The sequence below is a fragment of the Ascaphus truei genome, chromosome 2, assembly GCF_040206685.1.
Source record: "Ascaphus truei isolate aAscTru1 chromosome 2, aAscTru1.hap1, whole genome shotgun sequence".
NCBI lineage: Eukaryota > Metazoa > Chordata > Amphibia > Anura > Ascaphidae > Ascaphus > Ascaphus truei.
In genome coordinates, this window is record NC_134484.1 from 171,896,003 (window position 1) to 171,916,470 (window position 20,468).

The 20,468-nt window shown below is 46.8% G+C and overlaps 1 protein-coding gene across 1 annotated transcript in view; it reads right to left on the reverse strand.

The window, feature by feature from the left end:
- PARD6G (par-6 family cell polarity regulator gamma) overlaps nucleotides 1-20,468 on the reverse strand; it is a 99,933-nt gene that overhangs the window by 2,710 nt on the left and 76,755 nt on the right. The window lies entirely within an intron of this gene.

The following is a 20,468-nucleotide window of genomic DNA, read 5'->3' on the forward strand; positions in this document are numbered from 1 at the left end:
AATGATTTTACACAGGTCAGTGCACCAAATTTGCAGTTTTATTAATCGCTCTGGCTCATGGCTCCTGAGAAGAGGTTTGAGAAGGACTGATCTAAATGAATCCATAGTCATTACTTTATTGCTTATGGAAGGAATTCAGTCAACTGAAACGGAACAGAACAGAGGACAAGCATGACAGAAGTTACGTTTGTTTTTTCGTCTTTGCAAAACAGCAACCTGCTCCTAGACCGGCTGTAACAGTAACCATAAAAAGGAGGAAGAATATGATTAGCCATTTAAAATATTAAATAGAAAATCAGCTACACAAGACATTAGACTGGCCAATACTGCTCTACTCCAAGAAGTTACAGGTCATTCTGTTAGCAAAAGTTTACCAGACCAGTTGTCAAGTTCATGTCAGAAGCACAAAGTGTGCAGAATATGGATCAATTCGCATATTGATAACATGCCACAATACACAATTTATAAAAAATGAGCCAACAGGAAATTAGTTTAAAAAAAAAAAAAGGAGAGATCATAGTTTCACATGTATACTGTACAGCCTTCTTGTTCTCTCAGATATAATTATTTTTAAGGCAAGCTAGTAAAAGCATTTATAGGTTCTTTACCTTATCTCCACAAAGCATTAAGGGCATCAATAAATATTGAATTCCGCAAAGGCCCCAACGTGGTGAACGCTTCAGGCAAACAACTATTTAATATATTGTTTTTAATATGCACCAAGACTGAACACATTACTAAAACCTGCAAATCAGCAGTCACACAGCATGTTCTAAGCCAGTGGTTCTGAACTGAAGGATCACCGTTATGGCTGAAGTAAGAATTGCAGCTTTACAAACGTTCACATGTGAAACGGAGCATGATCTTTTGGGGGCGACAGGATTTGTTTTGTCCTTTGAGAAAATGAAAGCAGAAAAACGAAGAGCTGCTGTAATTTATTCTTCCAGAAGGTCCCCCAGCTGACAAAGCACCCACTGTATTACGGTGTCACCTAGCACAGTAAGAGACAACCTGTGTAGAACTCGTGTGATGCATAGACTTTTCTGTAAGGCCGCGTGTATAGTGCCCACGACGGGCGACGTCGCCCAAAAACAAATACATTGCTGCCGCCGCCGCGACAATGCGACGGAGCGATGTCGCGTCACCAAATTTGGAAGCTGGCAATATTTGATTTTTCAAGGGCTGTCGCCTCATGTGACAGCCCCTGAACCAATCAAATGTCCAGAAGCCTGCGACGCCGCCGCAACGCGAAATATAACTTTCGCTAGCGGCGACGGGTAACGGCACTATACGCGCGGCCTATGTGTTTTTTCCCCTTTATTATTTCATAGTGCTGAACATGTAGCTGTACAAATGGAGATACATTGATTTGAACAAGACATTACAAGGTCAATAATACAAGGGTTAGTGCGATTGTAATAAATGGAAACAAATGTTTCGAAAAGCTTACTATCGTGCAGTGTATTCGAGCGGAAAAACAGATCAAACAGGATATCATAAGTGTAAGTGTGTGTGTAATCAAAGATGAGTTTATCATTGTCAATAAAAGGAGTGTAGCATATGAATTCCGCGATTTGTGAGATGGCATCCAACATTGCAGTAAGTTCTAATGGAAAGCTCTCTAGGAAATGGGCATTTTAGTTGGATTTTGGAGTTGGGAAGAGTGGGTCTGGGCCTGGTGAACCAAAGATACCAAAATATTTCCCAATGTAGTTCCAGCAGTGAAACAGTAATACATGCAAAGCAAAAAAAACATGGGCACAAACGACAGGAAATTTGCAATACTCTTGGCATCTCCTTCGTGCTCCCAAAACAGTGTTATGCCCATGGGCAAGTGTTTGGAAATTATATTTGGCTTTCTCATAGCTACTTGGAATAATGTCCTGTAGCTATGAATGAGGCACTGGGTATTAAAATTGTAGTTCCCAAAAATGAACATTATGAAATGTTTAAAAAAAAAATAAAAAAAAAATACAGCAATACAAAATAAGGAATATGAAAAGGTTTAAAATAAAGGCATTAAAAAAAACAAAACAAAACAAGTTGTGAAAGTTTATACTGTAAATGTTTGTAACCTGAAGCTTGGGTAACCAAGTCTTCACCACCTCTTCCTTTTTAGCTGGCTCTCTGACAGGGAGGCGCTGTGCTCACCGATATCAGATTCCATCATCACTGATGTGTGACAACTAAGATTTTCCTCTCCTGTGTGCCTGTCCTCACTGTAACTGGAGAGCTAGCAACATTTTCAACCTTCCAGCAATGTAGTCAAACCTCAAAAGTGACTGTTTTTAAAGGCATCAATTGTTATCAATATGATCGCCAGCATAGTTTACAGCGCAGTACGTTAGGGATGTGATGAACAAAGTTACATTAAAAAGGAAGATCTGGCCCATGGAGCTTGCAATCAATTACAGAGATTTAACCTGTTAAACTAATTACTGCCATTAGGCCACGTCGGACCCATGTGTGACCAAAGGATTCACCAGGCTATCACCATCCAACATCTACCACCAACTAAACTGTGGCAGACACTCCAGCAGAACTAGCAACAGTCTCACAGGTAGACACAGGTTTTTAAAGAGAGAGTCCTACTTCGCTATGTTAATCCTTTTCGGGAAGGCTGGTAACATATGGCAGCAGAGGGGTTATAAGTAGTATTTTAGAAATGGCCCCTTTCCTTTTCATCCTAATCAGATTTGACCGTCACATCCTCCAGCAACTTCTCATTTCAGTGGAATGGCGATTTTCTTTTAAGTCGAAAAGCCTGCAGCATTCAAACCTGCATCTCTGTGCGATTCCTTAACTAACCCTTAAAGGACAACGATACATGAAACAATGTCTACCATTGATAACACAGGATATTCCGGAGCGCTATCCTGTTACAGCAAATCCAATACATGTGGGACTAGCGCCTGTCTGCCGCGTTACATGGTACCATTAACTTAAAGACAACCGTTAAATGTCCAACCTCTAATGTGCACGGGACATGAAATCAAAGACCTTCTAAAAACTGCACTGGGCAGCACCACTCACACTGCTTACACAGCTGCTTTTTTCCCAAGGAATGTCTGCCAGATGAAAAATACCAAGGCTTAGCCAGATAAGTGTATATAAACACACTGAATTCCACACACTGCCAGGTTCCTGGAGGGGCACATGGTCTCAGACTCCGGCCTCTGCTCTGTGTGCTTTCTAGCGTGTTATTTCCTCTGGGAGCCAGGGAACATTAACAAACGGCCCTGGAAAACACTTCAAAGATGGAATTGCTTCCACTAAGAAGAAATTCACTTCAGGCAGCTTGGGAGCCTGGCCAATAACTTGTTAATGTGTATCATCCTTTTAAAGAGGCCGGGCAGTGTCTAGATTAGGCAATTTCCCCCATGGAGTAATTGTAAATAAAGCAATGCACACACCTAGGAGAATCATCGGTCTCTCGCACAGACTGCATTTCAATCAGCTTTTCTATTTGTTGTTTTCTTCCCTATGTTGACGTAGATCTTAAAAATGGACCAACAAAAAAGGTTCTTCATATAGGAAATTAACATGTACAGGCATACCCCGGTTTAAGGACACTCACTTTAAGGACACTCGCAAGTACATCTCGCTCAATAGGCAAACGGCAGCTCACGCATGCACCTGTCAGCACGTCCTGAACAGCAATACCGGCTCCTTACCTGTACCGAAGCTGTGCGCAAGCGGGGAGACTATAGAGCTTGTTACACATGCGTTATTTACATCAGTTATGCACGTATATGACGATTGCAGTACAGTACATGCATTGATAAGTGGGGACAAGGTAGTGCTTCACTTTAAGTACATTTTCACTTTACATACATGCTCCGGTCCCATTGCGTACGTTAATGCGGGGTGTGCCTGTACAGAGCATTTGCAAACTCCGAGCTCTCTTACTTGCATGTATTGTATGTCTTTATTTATATAGCGCCATTAATGTACATAGCGCTTTGAGTAATGAGACGTTATGTACAAGTCTCTTGTTTGTCTATTCAAAGACAGGCCAACCTACAACACTTCTCCAATACCAAAAAGGGCTACTAGAAATCTGAACTAAAATGGATTTAAAATAATTTGACCATGAAAGGTGACTTACATTGTGGTTTCGAATACATTGGAGAATACGAATAGTAGAATAGACAGACCCAACAAAAATGATTGCAAATGTTAAGATTTAGGCTTACACCTGATCTTGAACATGCAGTGTGCCAGAGATACCGAGGAGATTCGGCAAACCAGTCCAGCAGTAAATGGTCCGGTAGACATGGTCAGCCAGCTCATTTCTTATACCCGGGCACATTAAGATGACTACAAAATATGCAGTCACACATCGGCCGACTTGCACTAAATGACAATGTTCTTAGATTGTAACCGAGGAATTGCGTACAGTATTTTACATTTTTACATCAGAAGTACTTTGAAATCACTTTTCAAAGTCTGCACATTTAACATGAATTTCTCCCTTATTGAAACTGAAGATGGTAGATGGACATAGTGATGGTCAATTTTGTTTGCTCCACCTCAATTATAATTAAACGGTTTATAAATGCCATTTGTTGAATTTAGTCTTGATTATATTTTATATGAAAAAGGATGGTATGGAATTAGCTACTCAAGCAATTTCCTAACTTTTCCTCAAATATTTTAAAATATTAAGCAAGCCTGGATTTCATGGTGAACCATGCTATTTAGCAATGAGATCACCATGTATTTAATGACCTAGCCAAGCATGCATACTTGTGCCGGGCCAGTTTTTGTGGGGTGGATCTGGGATGCCGCATAATTTAACATGGCTGTCCTCAACACCATCTAAAGATCTCTTACCCAAGCCACTTATGCATAGAGTAGTATGGAGTTTCACACCCATATGTTGAGGAAAAGCTTTAGCGACGAGCCTCGCCTCTTTTCTCATCACAAATGGTGACCTAGCAGCAGACGGGAGTATATCCGATTACCTGCTGGTTAGGTTTAGACTATGGTAAATTACAGGAGATATTCTGTGTGAAAATAAATCTGGTCAATGACTTGGGCCAATAGACACAATGTTCAAAAGATGTTAAAAGCAGCAACTCCACCCATTTTACTTATTCATTCATTTTTAAAGAATTGGAAGTGGGGGGAAGGGTTCGGAGCTTCACCTCGCTATTTTTAGCTCCCGGAGACCCGGTTCCTGAACTACTTACACTTTTAGTTGCCAGTTTATTTCCTGAATTTTCAATGATGGCTTCTGCAGTCATCCAATAGGAATCACACATTCTTTATCCAATAGGAAGCCACAACATTATGCGTTGTAGCTCCCTACTGGCCTGCAGAACCCGAGTGCTTTGGTGGCCATTTTGATTTCTGTAAAGGGAGGGAAAACACTAGCTGCTACAAAAAAAAACACATTTGAAATAGACTTTTTGGCATGGCAAATGTCTGCAAATTGTATTGTAAATACTTTTTTTTTTAAATTATTTGATATGTAGGCCTAATGCAGAATATTTAATCAACAGTACACCTCCAGGTTGGTCTGTGGCAGCATGGTCTGATACTGAACTTTGGTTGATAAACACTGGCATACACTACGAAATCCAATGACTAATTTTAGTCTCATGCTTTGCCGACTTTTACTCAAGGACATGCTTGGAAACAAGTATATATATTTTTTGGTAAATTGAAGTGTTGCAGGCTTGTCCAGGACTGGGAGGAAGATCAGACATACAGAGCCTCTCGCCCATGTACATTATTTGTTGTTCTCTACAAATTAGAGGTAATGCAATTTTAAAGCAATACTAAATAATTAATTTTGCCAGCAATTCTGAAGGTTGCTTGCACAGACTAAAATAACGATGTATCCATTGTTCTGTCTTTCTATTTAATTTCCTAAGTAACGCACTTATGAACTCTTCCTTCAGCGCTTGCACCATTAGGGAAATAAACAACATTCCTAATTGCTCTAGAGGAAGAAACTGCAACCAACTTATTTTCTTACAGGAACACAAATGAAATCGGAAGTTTTCATAATGTAACTTTGCCGTTATTCCTTTCTTTGTGTTTAAAAGTTAACGTGGCAACACTAGAAATGGTTTAGTTGTGTTGCTGAGCAGAGGGGCTGATCCTTTTACCCCAGAAAGAGCACAGTCTGAGAACTGGAGAACTTCCCCACAGCATTCCTCTGTGAGCCAAGTCAGTAGGATTCCCACACTCCACAGTAACAAGCAGCCACCTGACCGACCTACAGAAAATCTACAGGCAGTGATCCAGCTGGCGTTATACACACACGAATTCCATACAGCCCCGGAATACAGGAGACCGCCTTATAACACGCCTGGAGCAATGTAGCAGCACATGGCTCACTCGTGTGGGAAGCTCAACTGGGAGCTGCCATTCCACCAGAGTTTTAACATTCTGAGAATGAGCAGAAACAGAACAATAAATCCCCTTCAATTATATCACTATATCTATCTCTCTCTCTCTATAATCTTTGTTTCCAATCAGCATAATGAATGGTAAATGAAACATGAAGTCTTGGAAATTGCTGCCTCGCTGGCTGGAAAATGATGGCACCACATAGTGTGTGCACAAAAACCTATGAACTCTTCTGCCGACAGAGGTGCCTGGAACGCAAGACCAACTTATTCCAAAGGACAGCGTATGGTTTACCGGGATACACAAAAATAATTAAAAAAAAAAATGTTATTGCAAAAAAAGTGCAAATTCCTTTGGGCATGCTGGTGGTTCTGAAAGGGTTAATCTCACCCGTCTCTCCCATTAACCGTATGTGCAGAACTTGCAGCCGGCCAAATGAGCTTCGCATCTTGGCAGCCAAAGGAGCTCCCTCTGCTGGAAGCAAAGACGAAAGCGCAGCTCTAGTGCAAGAATTACAAACTGAAATAATACAGTACAGTATACAATGCATCTGTGGTGTCCTACAGTACCCGAAAGTCCCTCCGCTGCAAAGCACAGCAGGGCCCGGGCCAGTGAACAGGCTCATTAATAACCTAACTAAATTGTTTACCGACATGCTTTTGAAAGTCAAACTTCTTCCTACATCACGTAGGGGCGGAGAGAGGTTAAGTGATTAGGATGCGTCAGAAGTGCAGTCTCTTGCTAGGCCATTAAATGTGACTTGTTTACAGAGTTAAAATGTGGCGATTGTTGCCTTAAAAAGTAATACAAGTAATAATTAATAATAATAATAATAGCATGTTCTTGTATAGCGCTGCTAGTTTTACATAGCGCTTTACAGAGACATTTTGCAGGCACAGGTCCCTGCCCCGTGGAGCTTACAATCTATGTTTTTGGTGCCTGAGGCACAGGGAGGTAAAGTGACTTGCCCAAGGCCATAAGGAGCCGACGCCGGGAATTGAACCAGTTTCAAACTCAGTGCCAGTCAGTGTCTTTACTCACTGAGCCACTCCTTCATCCCAAAGTAATGATACTTTAAAATCAGTGGTTCCCACTCCATAACCTCCATCTCAAAGTGAAATAACTACCCATAGTTATAGTTTTATCACATCTATTCCCGTACTGGTTCTCTCTGTCATTGCCCCACAGAAACCTGACTCTCATAACCCACAGGAGAGCGGAGCGTTACTAGATAAGGACACCACATGCACAAAATGAATCCCTCCAGACATCAAAACCTAAAAAAGTGTGTCAAATCTTTACACACATTCCTCACATCGGGCGGAGCAATAGGGAGGTACGTTTGGCAACAGTTCCGCCTGTATGCCCATACCCAGAACCATCAATTTGTCTTCGTGCGATATGAGGAGGAGCTGGGAGCTTTACACTACAGTACATGTCTTTACAGGAAGGTCTGTACCTGCTTCTGCTGCCCACACATCTCACACTCAAAGTTAGTCAATGGCTCCCGGCCCTTCCCTTCCGAGACAAACACGCACAGCATGCATATCACTGATGGGTATGATGGGGAGAGAAGTATGTATATCTTTACTTATATAGAGCCCACAGTGTACTCGGCACTTTGCTACAGAGACAATACAGTACAGAGAATTATAAAACAATAAGTGCAACAAGCAAAATCATACAATAACCAAGGAAATCCCTGCCCCAGAGAGCTTACAATCTAAGTGTACGTTGGGAGACTTACAGAGACAGCAAGTGAGGGAATAAGTTCAGTGGATGTGGGATGATTCAGGGTAGATTCAACCATAACTCACAAAGAAGCCTCGTGTGCATTTTTAAAAAACGTATTTTTTTTCACCAAATTACACGCCAGAAGCAGCATTTTAAATGCAGTGATGTGTTTTTTTAACTCACAGGGAAAATAATAATAATAATAAGTTGTGTGTGCAGAGCACGAGCATTTTAAGTGAAACATTGTCTTTTGTCAGAGAAATTGTGTTTGTGATGGTGATGTATTAAATTAAACCACAATTTTAGTGACAAAATGCAAAGAAGTTTGACTTAGAACATGCGTGCTCGGCACACACCCCCTGTATCAGCTATTTGCACTTTTATATTTATACTAAGTGTGAATTCTGTGTGTGTGTCTGCGCGCGCTCGAGTGTGTCTGCGCGCGCTCGAGTGTGTCTGCGCGCGCTCGAGTGTGTCTGCGCGCGCTCGAGTGTCTGCGCGCGCTCGAGTGTGTCTGCGCGCGCTCGAGTGTGTCTGCGCGCGCTCGAGTGTGTCTGCGCGCGCTCGAGTGTGTCTGCGCGCGCTCGAGTGTGTCTGCGCGCGCTCGAGTGTCTGCGCGCGCTCGAGTGTGTCTGCGCGCGCTTGAGTGTGTCTGCGCGCGCTCGAGTGTGTCTGTGTCTGCGCGTGCGTGTGTGTCTGTGTCTGCGCGTGCGTGTGTGTCTGTGTCTGCGCGTGCGTGTCTGTGTCTGCGCGTGCGCGTGTGTCTGCGCGTGTGTCTGTCTGCGCATGCGTCTGCGCGTGTGTCTGCGCATGTGTCTGTGTCTGCGCATGCGCGTGTGTCTGTGCATGCGCATGCGTCTGCGCGTGCGTCTGTCTGCACGTGCATCTGTGCCTGCGCGTGCGCCTGTGTGTGCGTCTGCGTGCGTGTCTGTGTCTGCGTGCGTGTCTGTGTCTGCGTGCGTGTCTGTGTCTGCGTGCGTGTCTGCGTGTGTGCGCCTGCGCGTGTCTGCGCATCTGTGCTGAAGCGCGTCTGTGTGTGTGTGCGCGCGTCTGTGTGTGTGTGCGCGCGCGTCTGTGTGTGTGTGCGCACGCGTCTGTGTGTGTGCGCGCGCGCCTGTGTGTGTGTGCCTGTGTGTGTGCGTGTCTCAGTGTGTGTGTGTGTGTGTGTCTCAGTGTGTGTGTGTGTGTGTCTCAGTGTGTGTGTGTGTGTGTCTCAGTGTGTGTGTGTGTGGTGTCTCAGTGTGTGTGTGTGTGTGTGTGTGGTGTCTCAGTGTGTGTGTGTGTGTGTGTGTCTCAGTGTGTGTGTGTTTCTGAGTGTGTGTGTGTTTGTTTCTCAGTGTGTGTGTCTCAGTGTGTGTGTGTGTGTCTCAGTGTGTGTGTGTGTGTCTCAGTGTGTGTTTCTCAGTGTGTGTGTGTGTGTGTCACAGTGTATGTGTGTGTCTCTCAGTGTATGTGTGTGTGTGTCTCAGTGTATATGTGTCTCAGTGTGTGTGTGTGTGTGTGTCTGTGTGTGTGTGTGTGTGTCTGTGTGTGTGTGTGTGTGTGTGTCTCAGTGTGTGTGTGTGTGTGTGTCTCAGTGTGTGTGTGTGTGTGTCTCAGTGTGTGTGTGTGTCTCAGTGTGTGTGTTTCTGAGTGTGTGTGTGTGTGTGTTTCTCAGTGTGTGTTTCTCAGTGTATGTGTGTGTTTCTCAGTGTGTATTTCTCAGTGTATGTGTGTGTCTCAGTGTATATGTGTGTCTCAGTGTATGTGTGTGTGTCTCTCAGTGTATGTGTGTGTGTGCCTCTCAGTGTGTGTGTGTCTAATTGTGTTTGCGTCTCAGTGTGTGTGTGTGTCTCTCAGTGTATGTGTGTCTCTCAGTGTTTGTGTGTGTGTGTCTAATTGTGTTTGCGTCTCAGTGTGTGTGTGTGTGTGTTTGCGTCTCAGTGTGTGTGTGTGTGTCTCAGTGTGTGTGCGTGTGTGAGCGTGTGTCTCAGTGTGCGTGTGTGAGCGTGTCTCAGTGTGTGTGTGTGAGCGTGTGTCTCAGTGTGCGTGTGAGCATGTGTCTCAGTGTGCGTCTGTGTGTGTGCGCGTGCGTCTGTGTGTGTGCGCGCACCTGTGTGTGTGTGTCTCAGTGTGTGTGTGTGTGTGTGTCAGTGTGTGTGTGTGTGTCTCAGTGTGTGTGTGTGTGTGTGTGTGTGTGTGTGGTGTCTCAGTGTGTGTGTGTCTCAGTGTGTGTGTGTGTGTGTGTGTGTCTCAGTGTGTGTGTGTCTCAGTGTATGTGTGTGTGTCTCAGTGTATGTGTGTGTGTCACAGTGTATGTGTGTGTGTCACAGTGTATGTGTGTGTCTCTCAGTGTCTCTCAGTGTATGTGTGTGTGTGTCTCAGTGTGTGTGTGTGTGTCTCAGTGTGTGTGTGTGTCTCAGTGTGTGTGTGTCTCAGTGTGTGTGTGTGTCTCAGTGTGTGTGTTTCTGAGTGTGTGTGTGTGTGTTTGTTTCTCAGTGTGTGTTTCTCAGTGTGTGTTTCTCAGTGTATGTGTGTGTTTCTCAGTGTGTGTGTGTGTGTGTGTGTGTGTTTCTCAGTGTGTGTGTGTGTGTGTGTGTGTGTCTCAGTGTGTGTATTTCTCAGTGTATGTGTGTTTCTCAGTTTGTGTCTCAGTGTATGTGTGTGTCTCAGTGTATGTGTGTTTCTCAGTTTGTGTCTCAGTGTATGTGTGTGTCTCAGTGTATATGTGTGTCTCAGTGTATGTGTGTGTGTCTCTCAGTGTATGTGTGTGTGTGCCTCTCAGTGTGTGTTTGCGTCTCAGTGTGTGTGTGTGTGTGTTTCAGTGTGTGTCTCTCAGTGTATGTGTGTGTGTCTCAGTGTATGTGTGTCTCTCAGTGTTTGTGTGTGTGTGTCTAATTGTGTGTGTGTGTGTCTAATTGTGTTTGCGTCTCAGTGTGTGTGTGTGTGTGTGTGTGTTTGCGTCTCAGTGTGTGTGTGTGTCTCAGTGTGTGTGTGTGTGTGTCTCAGTGTGTGTGTGTGTGTGTCTGAGTGTGTGTGTGTGTGTGTGTCTCAGTGTGTGTGTGTGAGCGTGTGTCTCAGTGTGTGTGCGTGTGTGAGCGTGTGTCTCAGTGTGCGTGTGTGAGCGTGTCTCAGTGTGTGTGTGAGCATGTGTCTCAGTGTGTGTGAGCGTGTGTCTCAGTGTGTGAGCGTGTCTCAGTGTGTGAGCGTTTCTCAGTGTGTGTGAGCTTGTGTCTCAGTGTGTGAGCGCGTGTGTGAGCGCGTCTGTGTGAGCGTGCGCGCGTCTGTGTGAGCGTCTCAGTGTGTGTGCTTCTGTGTGAGTCATCTCCATGGTATCTGTCTCCCAAGTGTGGCAGGGTGGCTGCTACGCATGCGCGCTGAACCGGCATTAGCTGCGCCGGCGGTTGGTACACGTGCGCCGAGCCGGCGCACGTGTGGGACAATCTCTGCTTCTGCCTCCTCTTCTGCGCACGCGCTGCCTTCAATCTCCGTGTGGCCTGGAACGTTGAGGTATGTGCCTGTGCGCTGGCCCCAGGACCCTTCTGCGCGACACTCTGTGTCATGACGTCACTTCCGTCATGCGTTTTTGTGACAACGAAGGAAATTTTCCCCATCAAAACTCTGTAGGCGCCAGCAAAGAAATTTCACTTCAAAAATGAATCAATTTCAGTGTCATTTTTTCATGATTTAATGGTAAGTAGATAGTAGATTGTAAAACATCTATATTATAATGAAACTGTTGGGGGAACCTCATACGTACAAATTGTGACCCGCCCGACTCTTTGCCTTCGTTCTTGTTGGGAGCCGACTAGGATGCAATCACTAGTCAAACTGCTGGGGGTTCAAAGTCACTTTTTTTTTGTTTATGTAAGCGCCAAGCGTGGGTCAGCGGGTACGTCAAAATTAAAATTGCGAGAAGTAACCTCGCCAAGCAACGCGCGGTCAGCGGCAGCGTGGGCGCAGCCTAAGGCATTAACTATCTTACAATATCAGTGCACCTGTTGACATGAATGCATTCATTTTGCAAATGTGCCAAAAAACTGACACTTTAGTGGCTATTGAATCTCACTAAGGCTGCGTCCAGGGGCGGGCCAGTGATGTCACGGAGCTGGTTCGCCCTCATTGGGCGAACCGCTCACGTGACCGGCCCTGCGCTCACTTGAGCGCTTGAATTTAACCTTTTGGTAAGACTTACGCTTCCGCACGCTTGCTCAGTGCCGAGCATGAGCGCGCCTCAGCACGGGTCAGCGCATAAGTGCTGACCCTGGACGCAGCCTAAGGAAGCAAATGACAGTGTATATATTTTGTTTACGTCTGCGGCCCCCTTAGGCCAGATGAAGTGATTAGGCAGAATGGGGATTTTTGCTTTCTGAACACGAAGCAAACTCCGAGCTTCCAAGTCTGTAGGATGTGGATACAGTTCCTGTAAACACACACAACAGGATATGCAAGTACCTAATGCACAAAGTATTTTCAAGGAGTGATAGGGGTATTTAAGGGGACATTTATATTAACAGCATTTGTTTTTTATTATTATTTTTTTTAAAGGTGTGTTTTCCTTTTCTTGAGATCCACTGAATTCAAGAAAATCAGCTGACTGTTTATCTGTGACTAATGATGACATCATGACTATTTTACAAACAGGGAACACAAAAACAATTCACCTGTACATTTGGGGATTGGCCTGATCAGACCGAAGACATTATACAGACAGTAAAACCCTTGAAAACCGTGAACACACACACACACACACACACACACACACACACACACACACACACACACACACTACTGTCCTTAGTCCACTTGGGTCCTAGTAAGTACTGCCCCATGCCACCTCTATCACATAGGGCAGGGGTGAGCAAACTTTTTAATCAAAATCACATGGAAAAAAAAAACCAACCTTTATTAAACGGTATACAATATAAATCCAAATATGTCAAAATACTTACATATTTCAACAGCTCGCGCTTGCAAAACTAGGCTGCGTCCACGCTGCCGCGGAGAGCGGTGACATCACCAACTCTCCAAGCATGAGCGCAGGGTGTCCTGCATAATTTTGCAAGCGTGGATCGGGGCTATTTGTGTGTGTGTCTGTGTGTGTCTGTGTGTCTGTGTGTGGCTGTGTGTGGCTTTGTGTGTGCATTGACTGCTGCTGAGCGCACTTCAAAGTCAATTTTGTTTATCTCCCCAAGCGCCAAGTGCACAAAGGCAATACTTTTGGGGGGCATTCATCCACCTCTTTGCTACCTCTCTTCCCTCTCCCCCTCTCTTTGTTTCTACCTTCCCCTCCCTGCTCTTTGTCTTGCTATCCCCATTGTCATCCACACTCCTACCTACAGTATTATTTATTTATTTCCGTTTTCAATGTTGCGTTTTCACTTTCTTTTTTATTAGTTTTGTACATTCATAGTATGATTGATATAGGTGCAGCCTACCCTTTCACTTGCAGAGTATCGCAGCGAAGCAGGTTGCCAGCGGAGGAGAGCAGGAACACAGCGATATTGCAGGGCAGACACCGGGAGGGGCGTTTGACTTCACCGTGCTCGGGCGTGCTCCTCCCCGTACCTCAGAAGCCCCTGCGCGTGCGCACACACACCCTCAGGTGGCCGCCACCTGCACTAACCTGTTCAGCCACCCGCACACATCTTCGGCTGCCCGCCCGTGCACATCTTCTTGGCCGCCCCTCGCGCACAGCTTTTTCGTCCTCCCGCACCCAGTTTTCGCCCCCCTAAATAATCTTGCGCCTCATTGCCCCCCCCAGTTTGCGTAACACTGCATTACAACACACACTCTCTCAATCAATCCCCCCCCACACACAACCCCACCCCACACACAATCCCTCCCCCACACACACAATCCCCCCCCCACACACACACAATCCCCCCCTCACACACACACAACCCCCCAAACACACACAATCCCCCCCCAAACACACACAATCCCCCCCCCCCACACACAATCCCCCCCCCACACACACACAATCCCTCCCCCACACACACAATCCCCCCCCCACACACACAATCCCTCCCCCCACACACACACACACACACACAATCCCCCCCCCACACACACACACAACCCCCCCCCACACACACACAATCCCCCCCCCACACACACACACACAATCCCCCCCCCCACACACACACACACAACCCCCCCCCACACACACACACAATCCCCCCCCACACACACGTACAATCCCCCCCCACCCACAATCACACACACACCGGGAAGGGCGTTTGACTTCACCGTGCTCAGGTGTGCTCCTCCCCGTACCTCAGAAGCCCCTGCGCGTGCGCACACACACCCTCAGGTGGCCGCCACCTGCACTATCCTGTTCAGCCACCCGCACACATCTTCGGCTGCCCGCCCGTGCACATCTTCTTGGCCGCCCCTCGCGCACAGCTTTTTCGTCCTCCCGCACCCAGTTTTCGCCCCCCTAAATAATCTTGCGCCTCATTGCCCCCCCAGTTTGCGTAACACTGCATTACAACACACACTCTCTCAATCAATCCCCCCCCCACACACACAACCCCACCCCACACACAATCCCCCCCCCACACACACACACACAATCCCCCCCCCCACACACACAATCCCCCCCTCACACACACACAACCCCCCCAAACACACACAATCCCCCCCCCCCCCCCACACACACACACACACACAATCCCCCCCACACACACACAATCCCCCCCACACACACACAATCCCCCCCCCCCACACACACAATCCCTCCCCCCCACACAAACAATCCCTCCCCCCCACACACACAATCCCCCCCCCCCCACACACACACACAATCCCCCCCCGACACAATCCCCCCGCCCCACACACACACAATCCCCCCCACACACACAATCCCTCCCCACCCCACACACAATCCCCCTCACACACACACACAGACACACACACACACACAATCCCCCCCCCACACACACACACAATCCCCCCCCCCACACACACAATCCCCCCCCCACACACACACAATCCCCCCCCCAACACACACAATCCCTCCCCCCCACACACACAATCCCTCCCCACCCCACACACAATCCCCCCCCCACACACACACACAATCCCCCCCACACACACACACAATCCCCCCTCACACACACACAACCTCCCCAAACACACACAATCCCCCCCCACACACACAATCCCCCCCCCACACACACAATCCCTCCCCCCCCACACACACAATCCCTCCCCCCCCACACACAATCCCCCCCCCCACACACACAATCCCCCCCCCACACACACACAATCCCCCCCCACACACACACAATCCCCCCCCCCCACACACACACACAATCCCCCCCACACACACACACAACCCCACACACACACACAATACCCCCCCCCACACACACACACACAACCCCCCCACACACACACAATCCCCACACACACACACACACACACACACAATCCCCCCCACACACACACAATCCCCCCCACACACACACAATCCCCCCCCCACACACAATCACACACACACTTTCACCTGGGGGGGGCGACATGCTCCGATCCCCAACCCACCATGCTGCTGAAAACTGGTGCGGGACGCAGACAGGAAGAGGAGGGGCTGCCTGTGTGCAGTGAGAAGCCCCGCCCCCTCTGCAAGACACAGACACATAGAAGCAGTCTCAGCACAGAGCTTCTGGCCGCCCGTGCACAGCTCTGCCCGCCCCCAGGTTTCCCTGCAAGCAGCCCGCGCCCCCCCTACATAATCTTGCCCCCCCCCCCCCAGTTTGCGCACCGCTGACATAGGGGACACATCCTCCGCAGTACAATACAACTATCATTCTATAGTACTCCAGAATCTAGTAACCACCACATTCAGCATCTGATATAAACCACATGCGCTAGCCTTCTGTAAACATGTGGTAATGCTTATTCGTGTCTGAACCCAGCCAAACATATTGGCAGAAGGCACACTGGACTTCCGCCGCATGAAATAAAGGAGACGATTGTTAGATCAGCAAAAAAAAAAAAAAAATTCTTCACAAAATAAGTAACAGTAACTTGGACTAGAAATAAGCTTTACAACTGGAAAGCTCTCCACTAATGCATCTTTTCAGCCATTGCACTATAGGATTGTTTATAAACATACAGGTTTAGGATCTTTCTAGTTGTTACTTCAAGATAAAATGAGATTACTTCTCAATTCTGTCTCTTTTTACAACATGAGAAACCATTTAAAAAATGTGATTGTGTTTTGCAGACTTATTTAATGAAATAGCAAGGTTCATTTTTCTCTCTGTGATAGTGTGCCGGCATGGTACAATTAATTCATGCACAGAAGACAAAGATATCCAAAACACAAGCATGTGATCAGAATGAAAAGAAAACAGAATTTATTTGTTACCGGTACCTTTAAAACCCTTCTGCTGTCTTTACAGAAACCTTTTGCAATCCTTCAGGTTTAATAACGTCGCATACAGGGTTTTTCCCATTGACTATTTTAGTGAAAATCGGGGAGCCCCCTTTCCACCCGTGTCTAGGGACGCTACTGTGGTGCTTTACCAGGAGGCCCAATTCTCTGCTGAAGGGAGTCTGGGGTGAACCAATACACTTACACAGCGCCTCCACCTGGAAGGGATCCACACGCAGGGGGATAGCCCCTTCCAAGACAATGTACCCAGTAATTACACACAGGTTATGGTATAACAGTATTTACTGGACACCTAATCAGCATAACAATAATACAACACAATGCTTACACTATGTAGATGTACAGTACATAACCCCACAGGGTATTCCCACTGTACTTGGGGTGCAGGGGCACCAGAACCCTAGTTTCCTTCCCACAATGACAACCCCACCCAAGTATGAGGCGTAGCGCCAGCCTGTGGACTGTTGGTGCACTTGTTGGTATACCTGCCCGGGGCTCCAGCACCCGGGTGTAGCTGAGGAACCACCAAACGATCAGTCTGATCCAACTCCTTCCGTCTCCGCGTAGGGTGGCCTCCAGCCGGAGCGTCCCACCATAGTCTCTGACTAAGATGGCAGCCTGGTCTCAGACCACAGCCCTGAAACACCGCGTGGTGTCCGTTGCTGTGTCCCTGACACTTGGCACTACAGGAGCAGTGTCCCTATCTAAGGTGCCTTCCCTGAAGCAATCACAATTTTACTTGATTGGGGCATATCTTGGACCTAGGGGGTTAATCTGGCCTAGTCCGGGTGCCACTGACACTCAGACCCTACCTTCCCCTTCCTGGTCATGGCTCCAAATGACGCCTCGCGCTCTAAGCACGCCAAATGTATCAGTCCTCTCCTCAGAGGATCTGTGGAACCCTATTGGTTAATACTGCCCACGTGGTATATGCCCCAAAGCATTATGGGGCTTGTATTTCCCCTGCAGAGTCCTAATGTGAGATGGCCGCTGCTCCTAGACTCATCCTGCGCATCCGCACCTCATCGCACATGCGCGAACATACTCAAAATGGCGACGCCCTGTCATTCGTGCCGACGCAGAGTCCCAGCGACCCGGTCGCCCTATCTATGGGCCGCAATACACCACCGCAACTCCCCACACCTCCCTCTCTCTCGGCGGGCCGCTGCGCCAGCAGCACCCGCACGCTCCGCTGAGCAGCCGCAGCGCTCCGGACCACAGGCAATGAGGGGGGGGGGGGGAAACAGCTGGCTACAATCGTATAAAATCAAATGAGTCAAACAGATTTTCTCCCAACTAAGAGCATCAGGAGTTTCGGCCTTAAGCTGCAATTCTAGTAGGCGCGACGGTGCGTGCAATTTCACGCGCTGCGAGAACAAAGTGCAGCAGCTGTTATGGGCCGGCCATAGTGAGCTCGATGCAGAGCGACCGCGCCACAGATTTTCCCAAAGACAATTGAAAAATGTTGCGGCGGCCGCATCTTGTGAGCAGTTCAGCCAATGAGAGCGAACTAGCCTGGTGACACGTCCACCACGCCTCCAATTGCCGGAAGCTCAGTTCGCCCATCGCTCGGGCGACGCGCTGCTACTATAATCTTAGCCTAAATAGACACAGCTAAGCGAAGCATTTCACACAACACACAGACAACTCAAGTATGCAAATTATAATCAATAAAAACCTCCTGCTTAAAGCCCATGAGGAGAAAAAAAAGAAAAAGAGATCAACACCACGGATATTCACTATTTAAAATACAGGGAAATGATAAAAGAACAGTATACGACAAGGGCACGAGAGAGAAAAGTTAAGAGGGTATAGGGACTCCTTGCACCAGGAGAGTTTACAGATTACGCGAGGAGCTGGCAAGAAATGAAGGAGATGTCTATAAAGCAATAGTCAAGCAGTGTGCTGAAGAAGTCACCTGCGACACGAGCGTGGGTACTACATTACTGTATAGGTATTCCATGTGTATCGACCCTACAGACGAGCAGGCACTGCCAAAAATTCCTAATGTGGGTTACAGTGTTCACACCGATTCTCAAGACGTCACATGTACAGACACTAAAGATACAGCAAACCTGTGGAAGTAAAGTAACTCTGCACGGGCCTGCGACGTGTGAGAGAATAAAGGTTCACACAGAAGTAGAAGGTACAGAAGTAACACTGGGCAATGTAGACAGCTCTTTACTTGGCGACTTTAGCAAGCTGGAATATTATTGACCCCTGGCTGTATTAAAGGTTAAAATCAATTGCTGTGAAAGATGCAGTCACCTAATTGGCCCTTGATAAAAGCAAAGTTTTAAATGTATATTTTTCACCCCCCCTCACTCGTGTGTATCCATGATATGGATACTGGGAGTACTGTAGGTCTATTCTTTGTGTTATATAGAAGACACTCACTTCTCACTAAATTTCTCGCTCATTTTCTGGTCAACATCACATGGACAGAAACTAAACAAAAAGTAAAATGTCCTTGGGTCCTCCCACCCTTGCGTTATAGACGGTACAGTTAAGATAAACACCCAACACAAGCCAAGCACTGTGCCAAGTCAAACTACATGTTACTTTTGTTGTTGGCAAATGTGAGCGCTGGCTTGTTTGCGCCCCAACAATTGATTTTTGTTGTTCGTTGTATTTTTCTTACAGAGGTAGAGTAGGTGGTGCTGTAGCACACAATAGTAGCCATTTTGGCCTTCAATGGCTACCGTGGATTACTGGCGATAAAGCCTCACAATTACATCCTACTGGACGTACAGGAGGATGCAAAGATCTTGCTCAAATTTGGAACACCACCAAAATAGTAGGATGTGGATGGCACAGATCAAGAATACAGACAAAATACTAATAGCCCGTTCAACAGTTTTTTTTGGTAAGGATTTTATCAGGGAACTCAGAACTGCTGTACCCTACCTTTTGTGTGCAAGTTTTAAGGGCAGCGCCACGTCGCTGGCCAGAAAACAACCTTTTGTAGAAATTACCAATGGCATTTCTTAGGGGCTTGAGAGTGGGTAGGGGCTTGTCAAACAGGTTTCATTTTACCATTATTCCAGACGGTCGTCATTAGAACGCCAGCAAAGTGAAAGGAGATCTGGCTGAACAAGCTCTCGCTGAACACAAAGTGCGATGGGGGAGTAGCCCGAGAGAAATGAAACCCCTCCCAAGTCGCCGCTCACCATCTTTACATGTTACACTTTGACAAAAGAATGTAAAAATATGTATAGGTGTCAGATTTAGGGAAAAAAAAAAAAAGAGACATCCCCAGTTGTAACCCTTTAAACAGGACATTGGCATTAGTTCACTTTGGCTCTAGGGGGTAATATTTCACTGGCAGGTCAAGTCGAACTTACGGGAGACAGCAGGTACATAATATCTTTCAATCATTATGGAGTTAAAGCCGGAGTTCTGCCTGGCTGATTCTTTTCTTATATTTTGGGAACCCGGTTTATTTTTGGGGGGGCAGGGGGGTGGGGGAATTGAGCCCCATTATTTTAATCTCGGGAGAACCCTTGGTTCCCATAATACTTACCGGTGTAGTTACCGGGTGTCTGTGCTCCCTCCAGGGAAATAAAAATAGCTGGGAAGGGGGAGTCCGACGGGTAGCTGCAACATTATGCTTTGCGCTTTTGTCATGGATGGCCATTTAAATCCCTTTTTAAAATCAGAAATAATACGGGTAACTTCAACGGGAACTATCCTGGGGTCCCCAGAGCCGAAAACAGCGCAGGCTCAATCTGGAGGACCACAGGCTGCCATGCTGTAAAATCAAAATTAGGTGGGACTCCTGCTTTAAGGATACAATGACACTTTCATTTTTTGGGGTGTGAACAGTAAATAAAAATAGAACTTGTGAGCACAATTACGTCTCAGACAGGTCTGTAACGCTGCTTTTCCCCATCATCTCTCCGCATATTGCTTCCACTGCAGCAAGGGATTCTGGGTAATGTCATGCAAAGGAGAGTGTCACAGTGTGTCACTTTTTGCTTCGTATTCA